Source organism: Sciurus carolinensis, chromosome 1, assembly GCF_902686445.1.
Source record: "Sciurus carolinensis chromosome 1, mSciCar1.2, whole genome shotgun sequence".
NCBI classification, from domain to species: Eukaryota; Metazoa; Chordata; class Mammalia; order Rodentia; family Sciuridae; genus Sciurus; species Sciurus carolinensis.
Window position 1 is genome coordinate 65,015,249 of NC_062213.1, and position 7,266 is coordinate 65,022,514.

Sequence of the window (7,266 nt, forward strand, 5' to 3'; positions counted from 1 at the left end):
CTGGAGAGACAGATCAGGAACACATATAATTCAATTTATCAGCATTCACTAAGTGCCAAGATGATTAAAAGATCAAAGTACTATTTGGCCTATTCCTTAACTTTTAGAATTTCATGGGAGATGCTGGCAACGGAAGCCCATACCTGTAGTTCTGGTGATGCACACCTATAGTCCCAGTGACTTGGGTGAGTGAGGGAGGTGGCGGAGGCCAGACTCAACAATTAAATGAGGCCCTAAGCAATTTAGCAAAACCCTCTCTCAAAAAAAAAAAAAAAAAAAAAAAAAAAGGACTGTGGATGTGGCTCAGTGGTAAAGTACCCCTGGGTTCAATCCCCAGCACTAAAGAAAAAAAATTCACTGGAAAAATTAGAGTGTTCAAGTAGAAAGTGACGAAGGGAAACAGAATTGAGAGCAACTTGCGAACCTATCTTCATGGAAGGGATTTTGCTTTTGCACAGATCTGTGGAAGTTGGAGAAGATGAGGTTGGAAGCAGTTCTATGTCTAGAGTTGTGGTTCTCAAAGTGGGGTCCCCAAGGAGCAGCATCAACATCACCTGGGAACTTATTAGAACTGCAAATTCCTTAGCCCAACCCCAGACGACTCAATCAGAGACCCTGAGGGTGGGGCCAACAGTAAACGTTTTAATCATCCCTCTAGGCATTTCTGATTGTATGGTCAAATTAGTGAATGCCTGGTCTAGCCTCATTCTTTTTTTTTTTTTTTTTTTGCAGTACTGGGGATGAACTCAGGGCCTTGTGCTTGCAAGGCAAGCACTCTACCAGCTGAGCTATCTCCCCAGCCCTGAATGCCTGGTCTAGATCTCCAGTGTGGTAGGCACTGGTTAAATGCATTTATTGAGCTCTTAAAATTTGATAGAACTTAGATGTGCTGAAAGTAAAGACTATACACCCGATTTTAAAGGTTTATTGTGGAAAAAGAAAGCACACTAGATCATTAATAATTTTATCTATATATATAATATGTATATAATTTTTATATATAAATATATTTTAAAATTATTTATTTTTTATTGTAAATAAATGGGGTACAACTTTTTAATAACAATATTTTTGAAACATGAATTATATAACATGTACTATTAAGAGTAATTTCACTTGTTAATCCCCCCCCACCCTTCTGGTACTGAAGATTGAACCCAGGGGTGCTTTACCACTGAGCTATATCTCAAGTCCTTTTTATTTTTTCTTTTGAGACATAGTCTCACTAAGTTGCTGAGGCTGTCCTCAAACTGGTGATCCTCTTGCCTCAGCCTCCCAGGTCACTGAGATTTGGGATTACAGGTGTGAACCACTGCCCCTAGCTCACTCGTTAATTTTTAAAAATGTCACTATTAAAAATTGTAGTTTTATTGGACAGTGTTGGTTGTGAATATTGAAATATGCTCTCAGTATTGGAGGGAGAGCCACACACTACTTTTGGGTTGGGGGAAGAAGGGTGTCTTGTTACATGTTGTGTCTATTTCTCGCAGAGAAAGGATCAGCATCATCGTTGTCGTCATCATCATCTTATTCTTTCTCCAAGAGCAAACTTTCTCCAAATAGTATCATCAAATAGTACTGTTGCAGTAAGTAAGTGGTTATCAGTGAAGAGATGCATCATCTTCCTAGGACTATTCCTGATAAAGAAAGATGATTAAAAAAAAAAATATATATATATATATATATAGTAAGGATTCCGTCTTCAAATAAAATTGCCTCCTTAGTTTGCCCTTGCACAGTTTAGCATCAGTGCCTTATTGATCGGAATTAGGAAGTTAATAAGGTTTGGGCTAATTAATCAGCTGGGTAGGGATTGGAACTGCTCTGCAAGGCTTAATCAAGTCATCAAAGCTCTCAAGCCATGAAGAAGGTAATTAAAGGAAAAGGCTGCCTGTTATATAGTAACAGGAGACCAGGAGAGGAGCAAGATAGAGAACCTCCATTTTCTTTTGTACACTTTTCTGATATAAATCAGACCCAATGACCACAGCACATTGCTCAGTTTCCTATCAGAGAATTAAGTTGGAGGAATTTATAAATCACTGCATTGGGTAATTTACTTGCCCTAGACTAAATGTCAATGAAACTGTACTTATGTATAACAAATTGAGTCTTTGCCAGGTTCTTCAGAAATGAGTTCTTTAGGATAACCTGCAGTTGTCATTAATGTTTGCAGTAATTTTGACATAAGCAACAAATAATTTAGTAGTTGATCATTCAGCAGCTAGCAAGGGATCCTGCTTCCAAACACTGTACTAGACACTGTACCATGGACCTTATAAACTATGGAGTTATTTTTCAGGTAGATATGTGTTAAGGTGAATGTTGGAGATCCTTGGGGAGTGCCTCCTCCTTTCCCCTCCCCTCCCCTCCCCTCCTCCCCTCTCCTCCCTTCCCTCCCCTCCCTTCCCTTCTCTTTTTCTTTGCTGGAGAGCAAACCCAGGGCCTCAGGCATGCTAGGCAAGAGCTCTACCATGCTCTAATCCCCAGCCTCATCTGGGGCTGTTTTCTAACCCATGGGACTCCATCATCTGTCCCCACACCACCTCAACTCAAAATGCTTCATCACGCCATTCTGAAACTCCATTGGGAAGTGAATAAGGATGTGATAGAGAGGAGGAATATGAAGGGAAGAAGGGTGCATGAAAACAAAGGCAGAGATGACCGTGAGTGACCTAGACGTCACCTTCTGTGGATTAGATTCTCTTTGACAGGGAACATGTACTGAATTCAAAGGAAGAGGAGTTGTACAGCCATTCAAGCTGGATCTGATTATTTGATTGTTTGTTTGTTTTGGTACCAGGGATTGAACCCAGGGGCTCTTAACCACTGAGTTACATCCACAGCCCTTTTTATAATTTATTTAGAGACCGAGTCTTCTGAGTTTCTTAGAGCCTCACTAAGTTGCTGAGGCTGACTTTGAACTTGCAATCCTCCTGCCTCAGCCTCCTGAGCTGCTGGGATTACAGGTGCCTGGCATGGGTCTGATCTTTTGAGGGCACCAGCGTAGGGCTGCTATATTGTGGGGGTCTATCCAGAGGATGTGAGAAAGAGTCTTTTGGTTTTAGCAACTAGTAAAGCCTAGCATCCTTTTCAGGAACATTTCAGTGGAGTGGAAGAGGCAGAAGCCAGGTTGCTGTGGGAGGGAGTTCAGCCTCATCTTTCTCAGTTCCTCCTTTCTCTCTTTAAACTCTCCTTTTCTTTCTCCTTCAGTCTCTCTCAGTATACTCCCTGTACAAACATGTTAGAACTAATTAAATCAGAATATTGTCCCCTTTTGCCCTGTCCTGATCAAATCTCTGATTCCTTGAGTTCCTCTAGTATTTACCAAATCTTACTAAAATGTCAATGGGAAGTATTTCTAAATTAAGTTACCCATTTAACATTTTGTATTTTTCCTAGATTATCTGGAAAAAGTCTGAAAATAGATAAAAGGAGTAAAAGGGGATCCTAGCCTTACTAAACATTAAAATGCTTTGCAAAATTGTAGTAAATTAAAGTTTGATACTGATGCATGAATAAATAGATCAAGAATATATATATATTGGGCTGGGGATATAGCTCAGTTGGTAGAGTCCTTGCCTTGCAAGCATAAGGCCCTGGGTTCGATTCCCAGCATCGCAAAAAAAAAAAAAAAAAAAAAAAAAAAAAAAGAATATATAGGTTGACTGTCCATTTCTCCATCTACCAGGAAGGACACTGGTGTGGAGGACAGTCACTGCCATGGCTTCCGGCCCTTTGATGAAACCTCAGCTGTAGGGTCTTCTGGCCAAGTGTCTGTGGTTTCATATTGTTGGAGCATTCACAGTTGCCCTGGGGGTTGCTGTTCTCTAAAAGTTTTGTGTGACTGAACCAAGAAAGAAGGTATATGGCAATTTCTACAGAAATTATGATTCCATGAAAGATTTTGAGGAGATGAAGAGGGCTGGTATCTTTCAGAGTGCCAAGTGATTTTGGAATATAAAGAATGTATTTGGATTGAGATCCTTAAAAGTTTGTTACTGACTTGTGTTCCTGAACTATAAAATATGAATATCTGGGGAAAGGAATAGTATTTCTTTGTAAATAATTAACAAATACTGAAGAAAAAAAAAAGAATATATAGGTTAGGGGCTGGGGATATAGCTCAGTTGGTAGAATGTGTGCCTAGCATGCACGAAATTGTATGCATATCAATAGAACAAAACAGGGAGTACAGAAATAGAGCAAAATTCCTTTGAGAATTTAGTGTAGTGAAGGTGACATTTCAAATCACTGAGGTTAATTAAAATAATGTTAGGCTAACTCTCTAGCATTTTCATTCCCAAATTAAATTTCAGTTACTGACAAGCTTATTTCCAAGGGTAATCATTGCTACTTTGTAGTATTAAAAGGTAGGAATCTATAGGGTTAAATAATTTATGGTGCTCATAAGAATACTAGGCTGTCTGCCAGGTGAGGTGGCCCACGCCCATAATCCCAGCCCCTCAGGAGCCCAGGCAGGATGATAGGCAGTTGAAGGCCAGGCTTGGCAATTTAGCAAGACCCTGTCTCAAAATAAAAAATAAAAAGGGAATGGGATGTAGCTCAGTGGTACAGTGCCTCTAGGTTCAATCTCTAATACAAAAAAAAAAAAAGAAGAAGAAAAAGAAAACAAAGGAAAGAAAAAGAAAGAAAGAGAAAGAAAGAAAAGAAGAAAGAAAAAAGGGATGGTGCAGAACTGCATGGCTAGGAACCTGGGCTCTAACTACAATTGCTTGGATTTGAATCTTTGGGTTTGTTGCCTCCTGTGTGTCTTTTATCAAGTTATTCAATCACTTTGACATTAGAACCTATTTTTTGTGGGGGGAGGGGCGGGTGGCTGTGTATAGCACTTTACCACTGAGTTACATCCCCAGTCCCTTTTATTCTTTACTTTGAGACAGAGTCTCACTGAGTTGCTTAGGGCCTCACTAAGTTGCTGAGGCTGGCTTTGAGCTTGAGATCCTCCTGCCTCAGCCTCCCAAGTTGCTGGGATTACATGAGCATGCTCCTCTACCTGACTTGACTTCATATCTTCTTGGGCAAAATGGGTCTAATAACAATACCTTCCTCATAGGGTTATTATGATGATTGAGTGAGTTAATAACCTGTAAATCACTTTTAAAGGTACCCACTCCAGAGTAAATGCTGTGTAATCATTAGCTATTATTTTTCTATATGACCCAATTCCACAATTAAAATGTGTTGTAATTGATGCTTGGTGAGTTTGAATTCCATGCTACAAGGATAAAGTCATCTCCAGGCTGCCATGTCCATCTGTTTATTAATGTATTTGCAGCACAGTGCATATCTACATTCATTAATAGGGTTCTAAGTGTAAGGGAATTTCCATGGAACCACGTCAGACATGGGAAATCATATAAGGGAATTTATTAAGCAAACAATGTCTCCCTGCAGGGTAAGAGAGAAAATGAGAGGAAAAGAACCGGTGCACGCTAGAGAGAGTGCAAAGCCAGGAGGATAGAGAAAAGTGTGTAGGACAGACAAAAGAAGAATGGAAAAAGATGGCGGGGAAGCTACAGTAAAACAGTTGAATTCCACCGGGCTAACAGGGGACCAAAATCGGAGGATACTTGCAAACTGACTGATGAACCAATAGCTAGCCAGGATGTTCACAGATTGACAAGTGGTTGGGAGGCCAGGAAAATGACTGCACCTGATGGACGGGGGAGCAGCTTTATACATTACACTAAGCACCGAACACAAATTAATGCATAGAATACATAAATCATCACAGAGTGGCTACTATTGTCATCCCATTTGACAAGTGAGGAAACTGACACAGAAAGTGAAGTCTTTTGCTCTTGATGACCACATGGTTGATAAGGCAGAGCTAGGATTTTACCCTGTCCTGCCTCACTCCCAAGCGCATGTCCTAACCACTATACTCTACTTATGTAGAGGTGCCACAAATCAATATTTATTGACTAAATGACTGGCTGAATACCTGTGGGATTTTATTTAGCAAGCTTCTCATATCTCAGTGGTCCCAAACTTGAGCTAATCTTCCAGAATAAGAATAAAAAATAATCAGCATTTGTAGCATTCACTTCATGACTCCCTTTTCTTCTCAAAGGAAGGCATTCATAATTTTGTAGTCTTAGTGGTAAAGTTGTCTTTTTAATTCAATTTTGGTGGAGCTGGAGATGCAACCCAGGGCCTCATGCATGCTAGGCAAATTTTCAACTACTGAGCTTTATCTCTAGTTCCAAATTTGTTATTTAAATTCAACTAAATTTGTTTGTTTTGAAATAATAATCAAAACATGATAAACTTATATGGTTATCATGAAATGTGAAAGAACCAAAGTAATGCCATTTTGTTCTGACCTGACTCCCTTGTATGCTTGCTTATAATGTCTTCTTTTCAGCCTCCTGACAGCTGTATCTATGTTGACAGTACAGTAGGACCTTCCCTTGTCCCTGACTGTGGCCCTGATATATAACAAAAATGATTCTGAAATATTTAATCAAAACAATTCTCTCAAGTAGTCAAAATACCTATTAGAACAAGGTCTTTTCTGACCTACATCTGACTAAATTGTCCTTGTGGGTTTTTTGGTTTTTATCTTTATACACTCTGTGTCTCCAAAATATAGGTGCTGGAAGTTTTTGAGGCACTAGCCAGCTTCCAGTCACTAGCCTGACTTGCCCATTAAAGGACCCTTTTTCCTCCCTTTAAATTTGACCCAACAAGCATTGTGGCTTGTAATTCTTGTGCACACTATAACAATTTTTCTCAGCATTCTTTGCAATAATTTCAAACTTAGAGAAAAATTTCAAGAAAAGTACAACAGCTAGGCATGGCAGTATACTCCTGTAATCCCAGCAACTCAGGAGGCTGAAGCAAGAAGATTGAAAATTTGAAACCAGCTTGGGCAAGATGGGCGAGACTCTCAGCAATATGGCCAGACGCTGTCTCAAAATTAAAAAAAAAATAAAAGGACTGGGGATATAGTTCAGTGGTAAAGCACCTGTAAGCTTAATCCCTGTTGGGACTAATGACACGTTAACTAACTCAGGCTGACTCCTTACTCCCTGGCGAGTGAGCAAGATCAAGGCCTCAAAGGCGGTTTCAAGGGTTGGTGATGATGAATCGGACCACCGTCAGGGATTGGTTAACAACAGTTCCGCAAACGTGATCAGCTCGTGCTTGCCATATAGTCCAATGGGACTCTCGCCTGCGTGAACCCCCCCCCTGCCTTGCTGACCTTTAAGCTGATTGGTTCCCGCCTAGCCCCCCACC

The 7,266-nt window shown here is 40.1% G+C and overlaps 1 pseudogene; it reads left to right on the top strand.

Annotated features, from left to right (window-relative positions):
- The first annotated feature begins 3,723 nt into the window (after positions 1-3,723).
- Positions 3,724-3,951, top strand: LOC124989019 (cytochrome c oxidase subunit 6C-like; annotated as a pseudogene).
- Positions 3,952-7,266: the final 3,315 nt, after the last annotated feature.